General features: G+C 42.7%; 1 protein-coding gene across 1 annotated transcript in view; it reads left to right on the top strand.

The window, feature by feature from the left end:
• SUSD6 (sushi domain containing 6) overlaps positions 1-16,162 on the top strand; it is a 48,795-nt gene that overhangs the window by 19,499 nt on the left and 13,134 nt on the right. The window lies entirely within an intron of this gene.

Here is a 16,162-nt window from a genome sequence, read left to right as displayed (position 1 = left end):
ATGAAGCTCTAATCTCTCCTGTTCCCAGCACAACAGGCTCCTTTGCCAAGGATGAAGAGCCTGGATGTCAAATCTTTTCTCTCTGCCCTGGCAGGGAAGCTGTTCTATTTGTTTTCCAAGAAGCCTTTTGCTCTTGGGGAATTTTTACTTTCCCCTTATGGGAAGTTGTTTCATCATTTCCCAAAAATATACTGCATCTCTTGTTTAAACAGTGTGCCCTTGAATAGCTTTGGAGCCTGGAGGGATGTGGGGGTGTTGTGAAATCCTTTATTTGATGCTTTGATGCAAGCTGGAACGCTACTGTCTTCAGGAGGAAGTTTCAGAGTTTGCCAGGACTGGGTTTAAGAGCAGGGTGTGGGGAGGAGAAAGATGGAAAGCAAGAGGTGGGGTCTTCTGGGCATTTAGCCAGCCCATGGTATGAAGAGATGTCAGCCCTTTTGTATACGGGCTCTATCAGATATTTTGTTGAGTGCCTCAAATGCTCTCAGAATGGTGAAGGTGAGTGCTGTGCCTTCTTAAGTTGCTCATGGTACCTGGAGAGGTAGGACCAACCCATATGTAGCACTGTTGAACAAAAGGATATATAGCTGTGATTAGTTTATGTAACCATGATTGCTTTGTTTCAGAGGAAAGAAATTCCTTAGAAGAGAGTACTCAGATTAGGCTTTGCATTATGGGCTGGGTTTGACTTGATGGAGGGGAGAATCAAGGATTTGAAGGGAGAGGATGATAGATTGAGAAGAGCCAGAAGACTGGTCTGAGGTGAAACCAATGGGGTTTGATTTTAGAGAAATGGGACAAGCTAAATTGTGAAGAATCTTGGATAGTCAGCAGAAACATTTAGACTTATAGAAAGATATTGACAGTCTAAAACTTCATTAGGAAAAATGTGGCTTTGGGGGAGAAGATTAGCCCGTCACAGTAAATTGCAGTATGCCTCCAGGTAGGCAGCCAGGAGGAAATCTCAGCTCCACCCACAGTTCTTGAAAGGGTCTCATGCTGTTGGAACTGGGAGGGGAGAATGGGCTGATACAAGGTGTCTTCTGCTTGTGTAATGTAGTCTTATGTTGCCTTTGGCCTACAGTGCCCCTTGGGGAGGGTTCAGCAGGTTGGCCCATGAAGTTGTTGTAGACTGAGTTGCACAAGCTATTGGTGCTTCTCTGGGAAAATTAACTAGTCCTACTTGGTGTGGAGGTGATGTCCCCTGGTAGGTCAGTGGGGCCAAGTATAATATGCAGCAGGTTCCAGGCAGGTTTCAGCTGGTCATGTTAGAATGCAGGGACTGTTGCTCAGGTCCAAGTGACACAAGTCATTTCATGCCTAATCAGTAGTAAGAGAGCTATTTCCTAAACTCCTGTTATGCTGAGTACTATTACCTTTCCTCTGTGCCTTGCACCTATTTAACAATTTTAAATAAAATTGGGTAACTTTGAATTATAAGTAAAATCAAAAAGAATCAGTCAAAAAGTGCTCTTCTTATCACTGTCAATCTAGCTGAAAAATGAAAAATGGAAATTAGGCCCTCCCTACTGGTGGCACAGCAGTGAAGCCCAGCACTGCAAGCTGGCTGTAGCTGCTTTAGTGTGAGCTCAATTCCTGCCCAGGAGGTGACCCACATGGCACGGCAGACCGACCTCTTCTATCTGGCCTGCTGCTCCCCTCAGCAGTGGACTTCCTAAGTCTGCCTGTTCTGCTCCCCACTCTGTCTCTGGTGAATCCTCTCACTGCCCCTGCACCTCTAGCCTGTATCCCAGTTCTATATGCATAAATAAATAAATCTTTTAAAAGAAAAATGGAAATTAAGAAAATACATTTTTATTGAAAAAGATTCTATCAGTGGGGACAAACAAGCATAACTATAGTAGGCTTATCACAAAATCTACCCATTGCCAGTGAAAGGAGGGAAAAGTAAATGATTGCCAAAGAAGTTGTTACCCGATTCTCTTAAATCAGAAAATAAATGACAACTTCAAATAGCTACTGTTCTTTGGCTGGGCCTGCCATTCCCAGCTGACGTACCCCAACCTCAGGTTTGCAGTCCTGGAAAAGGAAACAAGATCCCTTAGGGATCTTCTCAGCATAGGGTAGGGTGCAGGCCTGCAGACACTCTGCTGCCAACCTTAGCTTTCTCACCAAGGTGCTAGTTGGGTTCCTTGCAGCAGAAGTGCTGTGAAAGGCCAGGACACTTAGCTTAGCTTGGAGCCTTCGCTCTTTCACCTCATGTTATTGCCTTTAAAAACCAGAGCTCTTTTCCTCTTTATGTGAAAGCCATGAGGCCACAAATACTCTATTTTGGATTGTTAGTAGGTAACTGTTGAAATCATTCATTATGGTTGAGTAACAGGGTAGTCCCTAAAACAGAGCTTGACTTCAGTGGCTCTGCCCACAACCACAGAAGGCCCAGTGGCCTATGCATTTGTTTGCTCTGTCCCACTGAGAAATGAGGCTAGATGGGAAGGTTGAGGGTGAAAGCATCAGGCCCAGGGTTCAGAATCAGTTACTTTGCAACTTCCAAGCCTTTTGGGATATGTGGTTTTGTTTGGTTTTGCAGAATAACTGCAAGTATTAATGGACTAGCTCTAGAAAACTTTTATAGCGTATGTGAGGTACAGTGAGTCTGTTTCCCATATAACAAATTGCTCCTAGTTGGAGAAGGAACTGTTGTGCTATTATCTCCCTGAAGGTTTGGCTGGAGGTATCTGTAAAGACCCTAAAGGACCCCTGAACACATGTGTGATAGGCCTTTTCCAACATCAAGGTATAGAGGACCAGGAAACCCAGGATGAGCTATCATCTTGAGTCACAGACAGGCCTGTGGCAGGTGCTGACTGCTTGATGCCCTCAGTGCAGTGCAAACATCTGTGCTCTGGATGCAGGCCTGGCTCCTTCATTCAGTACAGGTGTGTGTTGCTGCATGCCAAAGATGCTTCCTCCCAGACACATCCCTCATTTGTATCTGTGACTACCTAAGAATGTATTTTCTCTGCATTCACCAAAATAATTCTGGGCCTTTGGGGCTAGGCGGGTGAGGGAATAAGGAATCCAAATTCAATACCTCCTGAGGTGCTTCTGAAGCAGTGCTGCACTGTCAGCTTTTAAACATTTGTCGTAGGAACAACCTGTACTCTGGTACATTGTAAATCAACACCCCCAGTCGCCTTTGTATAATGAATTTGGACTTTTGTGTAGCAGCTGAGAAAGAACCTCTTAAGTGGTTGTGAGGTGTGGCTGCCTGCCAGCCTGCAGCACTCATCAGTGTTGCTGGTTCAGTCTGTACAGCCACGTGTGATGGAGTGGTAGCTTGGGTTTCTGCACCTGAATTTTGTAAAGATGAGTTAAAAATGGAAAAATGGCATTGCTGATGATATCTATAAGAAAGTTAGTTTTTCTAAATAAAAGATTTCAAAATTTAGCAGAATGTGCCAGAAGTGGGGAATCATTAACTGTTGAAAACTCCCTAACAGTAAGTCAGCAACCCCACTCGATTGTGAATAGTAAAATATACACAGAATTAAAGGATAATGTATAAGATATCCAAATTATATTATTCAAGACTCTATAAAAAACTGTGTAATTAGGTATGTTATGATCTTATTTGACTCCCTGAGAAAACATGATTTCCTTATAATATGTAAACCTATTATTTGACATTGGGTGCCCTTTTCAGAGAAATGGGGGTACCATGTATAACCAGATTCTAAGAATCATATAAAAGCAAAATGTTTTGTGTTCAAAGCCTTTCCAAAACTGTGAGAATGTGTGCTCTGGAATACATTCCTCTTTCATTTACTCTCTTGATGTATTAGTGCCTTTCTGCCTGAGATACTAACCAAAGATTATAAGGTAGGGCTTTTATTTAAAACACTAGGTTGCTCAAACATTGCTAGCCTTCTTTACTTGGTAAAGCCCAAAGTTTGGGTTGAAAAAGAGAAAACCAAAAAAAACAGATTAGCTCCTAGACCCAATTTTTTCATATTCTCAAGTCTTCATCCTTAATGTTGTGGTTATAGAATTGTGTGTATGTGCTTTCAGCAGTTAAGTTTTTTAAGAAAAAACAACCAACCTCCCACAGCAGGGTACCATTATAATAGAGAGAAGTATCTAATGATAACAGTATTTTAGACTTTCCCCATGCCTGGCTGGTCATGGCCTGGAGTTGATAAGCATACAGTGTCTTTCATACTTGCCATTATAACATGTTAATTAAGAGAATTCAGCTGTGGCACCAGCTGGGGATGTCTGGCTTTGTGGAAGATTGCAATTAGATGCTTTATTTTCAGTTTTCTTTTTTCCTCTTTCAACTTTGGTGGAATGCCTTTGAGAGTAAGGGCTTTTAGTTTCAGCAATATAAATACTTTAATGTGTCTAATTATGTAATCATACACTTATACTCATCTGTGTACATACACACGGTTTGTGAATTTTTATCCTGTTTTCTAGTACATGAAACATCATCGCCTGCTTTTTGGCGATGTATAGTGGAGCCTGACTTTTCCATACATTATATAGGAAGAAGCGGAGAACCAGAGACAGTGATTTTCTGATTATGACCTGCACTCTGCACCCTCCCCTGTTTGACCCTCTTGTGAGCATGTTCTTTTTCTTGCAGATAATTAGCATCTCAGTAGTTTCCTAGCAAAGTCAAGGTAATTTAAATAAAATTGGACTTTATAATACTGTATCTTTTTTTTAATTTGCAAGTGCAGTCTTTTCAAAGTATGTAGTATTATTTTTCCCAGTCCTCTGTTCCAGGCGGGTATGGAGCATGAGCCTGGACATGAGAGCTCATGCATGCAGGCACAATGAAACCCATTGATATCTGGCATTCAGCTTGTGCAAAGAGGTCCTGTGACCCCAGCTGTTAGGACCCAGACCTGGGAGCAGCTGCTTTCTGAGATCCAGTCCTCTAGGGATAGACCATCTGCTGCCATGTGAGAGAATCCTGGGAAAGAAATTGACCACAAGATATCTTTGTATTCCTTTTTTCTGTTTCAGTTCCTCCTGTTCTTTCCTGTACTCCCCCACCACCCCACCAAAGCAAATTTAAGAAGCATGATGAATCTGTACTGGAAAACTCATATGGCTTTCCCCTCTGTCCTCTCCCTGTCTGCACTCCACCATACCAGCACACACAATTCCATTGGAAAATAGTTTCCACAGTACACAGGCAAATATTGTATGACTGACTCTTTAGTTGAGTCAGTACTATAGAGCAGCCACTCATTTTGTTATGAATAATACACTTTGCATTTTCGGACTAGGAGGTTCTTAAAATTTCCATTTTATGAAAGAGTTTTCTTTTCCTTTCTTTTCTTTTCTTTTCTTTTCTTTTCTTTTCTTTTCTTTTCTTTTCTTTTCTTTTCTTTTCTTTTCTTTTCTTTTCTTTTCTTTTCAAAGATTTATTTGTGCACACAGAACTGGGGTACAGGCCAGAGGTGCAGGGGTGGTAAGAGGATTCACCAGAGACAGAGTGGGGAGCAGAATAGGCCAACTGACAAAGTGCACTGCTGAGGCTGAGGGGAGCAGCTGGCGGGTCAGGAGAGGTCTGCCGCGCCATGTGAATCACTTCCGGGGCAGGCAGGGATTGAATTCAAGCAGAAGTGGCTTAAGCTTCTCAGTGCAGTGCTTTAACCTTCTGCGCCACCAAGAAGGACTAAGAGTTTTCATTTTAAAAAAAGATTTATTTATTTATGCATACAAGAACCGGGGTACAGGCCAGAGGTGTGGGGGGTGAGAGGAGTTATCAGAGACAGAGTGGGGAGCAGAAAAGGTGGATCTATGAAAATAAACTGCTAAGGGGAGCAGTGGGAGAGACAGGAGAGGTCTGCTGAGAGGTCTGCACCATGTGGGTTACCTCCCTTGCTGGGGATCGAACTCTAGCCGCAGTGGCTGTGGATAGCTTCATAGATGCTTTATCCTGTCTCACCACCAGAAAGAGCTCAAGTTTTCATTTCTTTTTTTTTTTTTTTAAAGATTATTTATTTGTGCATACAGAACTGGGGTACAGGCCAGAGGCTCAGGGGCGGCGAGAGGCTTCACCAGAGACAGAGTGGGGAGCAGAACAGGCAGATCGACGAAGTACACTGCTGAGGGGAGCAGCGGGCGGGTCAGGAGAGGTCTGCCACGCCATGTGGTCACCTCCGGGGCAGGCGGGAATCGAACTCATGCGGAAGCGGCTTTAGATTCTCAGTGCTGTGCTTTAACCCGCTGCGCCACCAGGGAGGGCCTTCATTTCTTAATCCTATATTCAGGGCCCTCCCTCTTCTACTGTCAGTCTGATTTTCTGGGTTTCCTACTATCTGGTTAACCTGGAAACATTTGGTGCTTTGTGTATATACCCTCCCTTATCTTGCTTCCCTGTCTTTGCTCATGCCTGATCTCCCCTGGCATGTTCTTCCCTTAATCCCAGTCATAACCCCCATAGTCATAGCTTTTCTCCCATGGCCAAAGACCTAATTCCCCCTAAAGTTGGTATTCTAATGGCATTTCTTCCATCATTTCTGACTTCTTCCCGTTGGATTCATCTTCTTCAGAACTTCCTGTTGTAGCCCATATTGATTTCTACCATGTATCTTTTTTTTATAATTTATTTTTACATCATTTTGTGCCTTTTTCCATCTCAGTTGTAATCCCCTTGGGCTTCCCATCACCAAATCACCCACGTGCCATCACCATAGTCCTGTGTACTCTCCCACCCCAATTTTGATCTCATTCCCCACTCCACCCCTGTAAAATGTCTCTGGTATGTAGTTGTTCATTATTATTACCATTTTCTCCCCTGGCCCTTTATACTCCTGCTATGAGTGAAACCATCCGGTATTTTTTATTTTCTTTCTGGCTTATTTCACTAAGTATGATCCATCCATGTTGCTGCAAAAGGCATGTGTTTATCTTTTTTGATTGCTGAGTAATAGTCCATTGTGTATATGTACCACATCTTTTTAATCCAGGTATTTGGGTTGTTTCCATGTTTTTCCTATTGTAAATAAAAGCAGCATTAAACATCTGCCATGTATTTTTTATGGTCATTTATTATATAGTAAGCTCCCAGAGAGTAGGGCCTGTATATTTTTCATCTTCCCACCTTCCTTCCCCTAGCCTGCTATAGCAATTTGGTACCTCCTAAAAACTGGTTGAAAAAATGAGTGGAAAAATGTAATCCTTCAGATGAACCTTGGGAGATAAACAGTAGATTTTACTGTTATTATAACTGGTTGGAGCACTTTATCTGCATCCCAAAAGAAATTAAAATCTCCTTAGGGAAAGAACCATGTATATATTACTCTTGAATTTCTAGTACTATGGTACATGTGTAGTAAATGTTTGTTGAATTAATGAAGGATTTCCTATAAGGAAAGCAAAACCAGGAAGAATAAGAATCAACACTTACTTGTAAATGTTTTTTACTTTTCTCTGGAAAAAAGTTAATTACACCCATTTCTTGGAAGATAGAGAATTAAAAGATATTTTCTGTGCTACTTATCCAACAGTTGGATGCAAATTACCTTGCAGTGTGCATAATGTGTGGGAAATTCCTTCTGACCAGGAATTTCATACTCAAGTTACTGACAAATGGCTTTCTCAGTCCGAAGACTGAGAAAAGCCAGGGAGATAACAGGAGCATAGGCCTCACTGTGAGACTACCCCCTCGGACTTTATCAGGCCTAAGTCTCACTGGTCTATGTAGTTGAGGTCACTGTAGTTTAATAATCAAGTGGACAACATCAGGAACTAAGCTGTTGAATAGACAGGCCAAATTCAAAGGGGGGGGAGGCAGGTCTTAGGCATGTGGGAAAGTGGCTTGAGGGCCAGGCTTCCTAGTCAGACATTATAGCAGGTTTGCATGGATTCCTTTTCAAAGGTTTACATACAGCTTCCTCAGAAAAAAAACGTGTAGGATGGATTGATAGGAGGTGAGAAGTTCCCTGCTACCTGGGAGGCTGAGAGGAATCTAGAGGCATGCAACCCTTTGACTGATCTTCCTAACCCCATATGGCCCAGAACTTTATTAGACCCAAATGTTGAAAGTAGAAAGAGGAAGTCCCCTGAGTTTATTCATCTCCTCACTGCCTTTGGTCAGCCGATGATAGCACAGGGTAACATTCCCCTTCTAGAAGGAACAGAGGAAACCAAGAAAGACCAGCTGCTTTTCTTGTGGTGGCCATGTGAGACAGAACGGTTTAAGATTGTTTAAAGACAGGAATCCCATCTCCTGTAAGAGAGGAGGAGGGACTTCAAAATCAGTGGATTTGGTGATTTTTGGCTTCATCCTCAACACTTGTTCATTTGTCACAGTGTTCTATACTTGTTGGTTGAGAGGTGATAAAAGCCTGCAACCCTGACACCTTCCATTTCCCCGGTCTTGCTCCAAAGCTTTTCTGTTCATTGCGCCAGGCATGACACAAGTCATGGCTGCTTAGACATGTGGTCTGAGAGTTATACCTTGTTTGTTACAAGAAGATGCAATCACATCTCTTCCGTCAGATAAGATGTTCAAAGTTTTATCCCTCAATTATTGGTATTTTGCTAGTTTTAGGCAGAAATTTTAGGCCATCATCTCAGCAGATTTCTCCCACCATCTGTAACTGGAATTTGCCAATAATTTCCTTTCACTCTGCAGTTGTATATGCCTGTGGAGCAACTAGTGGAAGCAAAATGCTGTCTGACTCACTGTCGGTCAGTGCGTGGCAGAAGTTGTTTATTTCATGCTTTGATAGATTCTCCAGCAATCTTGAGCTTTGAGCAGAAAGGCAGCCCATTCTGCAATAATGACAACTTTCCTTTCACATTTTCCTCATGGAACACATACCTTCTCCCATTTGCAGAATTGGTTCTTGTGACTCTTAAATAGCTCCATTGTTTGCAGTGCTCAGAGATTAGTGAAGGAAACTGTGTCTTGCTCCTCTGAAAAAATGTGGCCCCACTTGAGATATGAATTGAGTTCTCTAGTCACAAGTAAACTCACCAGTCCACATTCTTCTCAAAACAGGAATTACTGTAACTTTTGTCCAGATGTACCCCACCCCCATATGACACTTTTGTAGCTCTTGGTATAAAGTTTTCTATTGGCATCTGTAATCAAGGAGCTTCCCTATAATAGGGAGAAATGTAAGCTAAAGTTTGGATGGAGACTAGTATTTAGTAGCTGTTGTAACCTCAGGCCATTACCTCCTTCGCTGAACTAATTTTTATCCCATCTTTCTCATAGGGCAAACACACCCAATGAGGTGTCTGGTAATAAATGATAATTCTCTTCATCACTTCTACCCAGTTGTATAATAGAGATCATTACATTTGTTTTCAGTATTTTGGAAGCTTCTCTCCTCTGTGTACGTGGCATTGGACTTGGCATTAGGCCTTACCATTTGATGTTAGAATAGAAATGAAACCACAGCTCTGACCTTTGCACCCAAGAGTCCAACCTCATTTTAAACTTGAAGCCGGACTCTTAAGTTAATTATTATCCTTCATCATCCGTCTGAGATTGGACAGTGCCCTAAGCAGCTGACTAGGACCCTCCTTCTGATGACCAGCAGGTATTCTTCTGGAGGTGGGAATTGTTTGTGTATATGTCTGTGGGTAGATGGCAGGGAACAAACACACATGCTTAGTTAGATGATAGGGTATGATAGGGTGGAGGAAATGAGACCAGGAAGTAGCAGTTGCTGATGAGAAAAAAAGAAACATTGTCTGCTTTCTCTTAACCCTTAACTACTACTCTGGAGTACATAGTAATATTTGCTAATATCATGGAATAACCAGGCACTCTATCTCTGTACTCCCTAGCTCTACCACTGTCATGGGGATGTGGTTGTGGTATAGCTACCTGGGCTTAGCTCTGTTGATCATTGCATTGAATGAGGGCTTTTAGACACCGAGTGAACCAGGCCTGGAACAGTAGGGTAAAAAACAATGACCCTTCTGTGGGACAGGAAGTAGGGGTCAGCCTATTACCCTGGGTCCCTGGCTGTGAGAACAAAAGATGAAAGGGTAACAGGCTATATAGAGTGCATGTGTCAGCCAAGAGCAGCCCACACTGTTCCATAAAAGGAAGTGGGGAAAGGCACTGGTGTATTTTACTGAGCTAGAGCAAGGCGAGACAAAGGAAATCTCCCTAAGTGTTTATCCTGCTGTTCTCTGCCAGCCTTCTCTCCAGATATCCAGAAATTTCTGAAACAGTCCCATTTTCTGTATTTTGTAAAAGTCTTTGCCTTCCCCCACTCCAAAAGCCTAGAGGTAAGGGTTTAGTTTGCTGTGTGAAGAACTTGTAAGTGCCGATATGTGCCAGCCATAATGCAAGATACTTAAAGGCTTGCAGTTTTAGTAGTCTCTCAAACACTTCATGGAGATGGGTATGGCTGTTAGGTTCAGAAGAGCTCAGGCAGTTAACAAGATTGCCAAGCAGGTCTCTAGGTTAAACCCAGATTCTTCTGCCTGACACCTCAGACTATGCTGTGCCCTTTGATGACCTGATCCTGTTAGATTAGGAGTGTATTTTCATAGACATGACATGAGGCATGAGTTGTGCCATGTACAGTGATTGTCTTTGCTGTTATCTGTACTTGACTCTTCCAGGATATCTAGGAATTAACTAAGGAAATATGAAGGATTTATGTAGCAAAAAATCATGAGACACCATTAAAAGATATAGAACAAGACATAAAGAGATGGAAAGATATCCCATGTTCACGAATAGAGAGAATTAATACAGTCAAAATGACTACCAAAAATAATACATAAATTTAATTCATTAAAATTCCAGTGATGTTATTCAAGGGGCATATGATGTATAACTGGGAGCAGGAGAAGTAATTTATACGGAATCATGAAAGACCCTTGAATAACTAGTACAAAAAAAAATGGGGTACAACAGGGAACAGAATCAAAAGCCCAGAAATCCACATATCTACCAATACCTAATTTGAAATGTGTGCAAAATTGTACAAGTCAAATCAGTTTTCTACTAAACATTTACTATCTACCAGATTCTATGCCAAGAACAGGGGAGACAAAAGGAGTAGAACAAACATTTGCCCTAAGCTTACGTGGTAAGAACTGACCTTTGATAAAGTAATTATGGAGACATAGTTTAGAGAGGAGTAAGATGATGTTATGGGCACACAGAGGAAAAATGAAACCATTATTATCGACCACTTCTTGTATAACAGATCCAAATACCAGGTGCTTTAGCAGTATGATAGTGATTAATCTAACAGTAACAATGTGAGGTAGATACCTTTAGTGGCCCCATTTTACACATGAAGGAACTGAGGAACAGGAGGATCTGCCCAAGTCCACACAAGATAATCAGTTCAGTACTAACCCGGATGTTCTCAATTCAGGCTCACCCTGTCTCCGTACTCTCTGACAGTTCTCTTTGGGATGGTTTCCTGGAGCAGGTGACCTTGGACTAAATCTTGACAGATGGGTGGGGTTCCAGGTGACACAGTGCTTTCAGGTCAGAGGAGAGAAACAGCAGTGCTGCTTTCTGAATGACTAAGGACTGGTGGCTGCTTCTAGTGACAAGAGTTTTCATGTTTGGAGCAGGGTGCAATAAAGGAAACATTCTTCCTCTGTTTGGCTCTGAAAGCATTTCCCCTCTTGTGAGAGTAAGCAATTCAGACCTGAAATAATATGGGCAGGTTATGCCACCAGAACAGGGCTCAGCCCTGGCCTTTCTTAGGGAAATGACCATGGTGTCCTGAGAGGAGCTGTATCTGGGAGGCTAAGCTACAGATGGTTTCTCCCAGTTCTCTCTCCCCATCTCCGGGGCCACACCCTGGGAAAGGTTTGAGCTACTGCCTGCTGGCCTTCCTCAGAGTGCAAAGTTCTCATGAGAAAAGGAATCCTGGCTGGACAATGGACTTCCTGTCTGCCTGCTGAGAAGGGTTGTCTTAGAGGAAAGGAAGGTTGCAAATGGCATGAGAAATGTCTCTTCCTTCTCAGGAAAGCTTGTTTTAGATGGTAGACTATTTGAGTGGGGGTCAGGAAGGCTGAAAGCTTGGGAGAGCAGAACCCTCTCTCTCTTGGTATCTCTTGGTAACTGAACTCTTCCTTCCTGTTTCCCTCCTCCCACCACATGCCCTAGTCAGGAATCTGCCCCAGGAGATGCCTTGCTTAGGTAAACAGGAGGCTTCCAAACCTCTCACACGGTGTGCTCAATTAAAAAGCACAGTGCTGTGGAGCTTTCATGAATGAAGCTGGAAGAGCTACCCAACCAACTTTAGGCATATTTGCAAATTGTGGAAGAAACCTCAGGTCATCTTTTCACTTTTCAGCGCCCTGTGTACTAAACTGAGCTGCATAGAGACCAGTGTCCACAGCAGCTCCCAGATTGTCACTGGACTCCCTTGCTGTGGCTCCCTTTCCTAAGTGCAGATATGGAAGGAGAAGTGGACCCAAAAGGGTGCTGTGCCAGTACTGTGGAGTAGGAAGCCAGCCTCCCTGGGTTCAAATCCTAACTCTGCGCCTTACTTGCAGAGTGACTTTTAACAAGTTTCTCAACTTCACTTACTCAGTTTGCTCATCTGTATAGTATTGTAACATGTTTCTTACAGGGATTTTGTGAAGCCTAAGTCAGTCATTCATGTAAAGTGCTTAGGCTAGTGCTTGGCATTTAGTAGGTGGTCAATAAATATATAAGCTGTTTTTGCAGAGATTTTTTTTCCCCAGGAAAAATTTTCTTTTTACATCATTTTTTACATTTTTAAAAAAATCTCAATTGTAATCCTCCTTGGTTTCCCATCACCGAGTCACCTGTGTGCCATCACCATAGTCCCGTGCGCTACCCTCCTCCCCCACCCCCGCTTTTGATCCCATTCCCCACTCCATCCCCACAAAATGTCTCTGGTATATGGCTGTTCATTATTCTTACTATTTTCTCGCCTGGTCTATTATACTCCTGCTATGAGTGAAACCATCCAGTATTTTGCAGAGATTTTTAAAGGGGGCTCAGAAAAAAACCTTATTGTCATCAGGTGTGATCATTTACCCTTTCTTATGTCCAAAAAATGCAAATTTGAGTATCTTTTTTTCTCTGTTTACCTGCTGTTTCTCTGGCTTTGTCTGCTCCTAACATACCACTGAGGGCTAAAAGTAGAAATTGGACCTTCATCTATCAAGAAACAGCTTTGAGAGCAAGCACATTATCTGTGCTTTCTAAAGCAGCCTGAAGGAACTGTGCTACCTTCTTCCCATGCTCACCTCCTAACTCCTCCCAGGGTACAATACTGGACCCTTCCACTGTTTTCAGGTCTCCAAGCTCACCCAATGCCTGTCAGACACACTTGTCCTCCACTAAGGGTCTGTGCTGTTCAGCACTACAGCCACAGCTGCAAGTGACCATGGAGAACCTTGAAATACAGTTACTCTGTCTAGTGACGTACTGAAAGTGTAAAGACTTATGAAAAAAAAAATCTAAAATATTTAACACACTTTGATATTTAAAGTCTCTTACGTGGTTGTATAATATTTCCAGTGGATAGTGCTGTACTAGATATGACGTCCATTTATTCCTTCCCTCCCTCAATTTTTGCTATTTCTCTTTGCCTTGGACTCTTCCTTTCTTCTGGTTACCTCCTGCAATGCTTGAGTCTCTGTGTTGGAGACCCCAGAATAATTTTAAAAGCACACTTTTGGACACTTCATTTGCTTTTCATTGCAGATGATTGGGTGCTTCGCTGTGCCCTTCTTAGGTTGTAAGTTTTTTGAGCACATTATGTTGTCACATACACTTTTACAGTGCCACCCATTCTTAGTGCTGAATGAATTACCACCAATACGGACAGCTGTGCCTCAGCTGTGCCCTGATGACCCCTACTGCCCACAGTGTTGGTGTGCTGGGATGGGTTCTTCCTTGAACCCCAGGAAAAACTTTTCCTCCTGTCATCCTTTCTTTTGATACCTTCATTATGCATCTACTTTTGTGCATCTGCTTCTGTGCTGCCGTGTGTTCTTCTAAATACTGCCACACTGATTTCGGTTTAAAACTACATTATTTCAAACCTGTGAGCTGGCAGTCTCTTAAGCCCGCAATCCCTGTTTTTAAGAGTAGTGTTTTCTTGATAACTCTCCTCAGCCAGAACCTCCTTTGTTGAGTCTTTTTTAAATGCACTAGGTATTTAAACGTCTGGTTCCCTCCTCTAGCTGGTTTTCATACGCCCTGCTCCCTTTTACCACCTTTTAAAGGCCCAAGTATTCAGTTCAGTTTGTTAAACTGAACATGACCCCCAGGCCTTTCCTGGAGCTTATTTTGATTTGCTTTTTATGGAATCTTATAAAAGTTTGTTTGGTTTTAATTTGTTTCTAACAGATTCAACCCCTAACAGGCTGACTCCCAAAAACAGAAGCAAAACTTGAGAAGTGCTGGTTAAGTGTTCTCATTTTCTTCTGAGGGTTTCAGGCTGCAGTGACTCAGAGCGAGATCATTTTGCACCTTCTCTGTCTGCACGCTCACCCACTGGTTGGAAACCTTTTCCTGAGAGACTGCTGTCCACAGGGCGCTCTGCCTGCAGAACGGTTGGCCCCTTCCTGTGCTTGCTGGCTGTGGGAGTTAAAGGAAAGCAGAGATGCAAATGATGGAGAATTGATTTTTTTCCCTATAAAATTTTGATCTTTTGGTTTTCTCTCTTTCTTTTTAAAATTTTGCAGCGTTGCCAAAGCAGATGAGTTTATCATCTCTCAGAGTTAAGTACAGAGTTTGAAACTCCCTCTGGGGACCTGGGGTTGTCAGAGAATGAGCCTGATGCACAGATTAAGTCAACTTCTTGCCCAAAACAGAGACTTCCAGAAGCCATGAAATGATTTACTTGCCTTTTTGATGTTTTTCCCTTTCCTGTTGGCCCAGACTTCACTGAGAGGGTCCTCGAGAGTACCTGCCCTTTGCCCAGACTCTCCTACTCTTCTCTTTGTCTGGGCAGAAGAGCAATATTTTTTCTACTCTTGGTATCGTAAAATGACCTTGCCTTCTCTCCCCTACCCCCTCCTGAAGCTTCCTTATGTCTTTTGGACCTGGAGCAGCTTCCATGCAATACTGAACCAATGTAGTTGATTCCTTTGTTTCCTTTATATCACCTTCATGGATAAATGTAAAAGAGCTTTTGTACGGTTTATTTTGCCACACTAAGGGCTGCTATACTGTTGACATACTCTTAAAGGCTGCCTCTACCTCTGCTTCATCTTTTGTCAAATTCCACTCCTGTCAAATTTTGCTCTTCTCAGGACTGTTCAAAGGCTCCCGTTTTCCTTTGGATGTGGTATAAACACCTGCTGCAGTCAGGTCCCAATATACTTTCATTTCTCTTCACTGTGTGTGTGTTGGGGCGGGGGCAGGGGGGGGTGTGTGGTCAGAGTTTCTTCATTAGATTATGTGATTAGCTAAATCGGGCCACTTGATGTTCTCTGGGCTTTACCTTGTACTTTTATTACCCGTGCATTTGCTTCGAACTACCATCTCCTATCCTGACGAACTAATAAAACCCCATTTGAAATGCCACTTCGTACACACACCTTTCCTTGTCTTCTACAAACAAAATGTGATCTTTCTTGTTTCAAGATAACTCTCTTGTGCCCATCAACCACATTCTCTGACAGGTACTAGAATAATCTGTGCGTAAGATACCTTTGGGAGAATGCTGAAGAAGCTGGTCTACTGCCTTCGGGGAGGAATTCAGTGACTAGGGTACAGGTGAAGGGCTTTTCACACCCTCTGACTTCTGAGGTTTTACACGGTGTGTCCATACTTTACATGCGTTCTTGCCTGTCATATTCCAGTTTGACTACAATTACTTGAAGTGCTTGTCTTTTTACCCTTTTTCAGAGCATAGCAGTGACCCTCCACAGTGATCAATAAAAGTTGAGTTGAAGTGAAATTGAATTGCAAGTCACTCCTTTGCAGGCCTCACTTTTTTCACTAATAAAAAAATGAGTGTTGGGTTACTTCCAAGGCCACACTCAATGGGTCCGTGAAGACTTGGGCTTTATGGCAGATATTCCCCGCAAGGCAGGAGTGACTTCAGAGTCAGCAGTCCCTTCTCAGACCATCTTTCCCAGAACTTTGGGGCTGGAAGGGAATCTCGCCTGCTCTGGGGAGCTTTCTGGTTCTGTTGCACTTTGTTGCCCTGAATAAAACTGAGAAAATGTAAAGGGAAAAGTAGTTTGTTGA

This window comes from Condylura cristata, unplaced genomic scaffold (genome assembly GCF_000260355.1).
Source record: "Condylura cristata isolate star-nosed mole 26May11 unplaced genomic scaffold, ConCri1.0 scaffold00013, whole genome shotgun sequence".
Lineage (NCBI taxonomy): Eukaryota > Metazoa > Chordata > Mammalia > Eulipotyphla > Talpidae > Condylura > Condylura cristata.
Note: the sequence above shows the minus strand (reverse complement) of the source record. Positions and strands in the feature narration are given on the sequence as shown.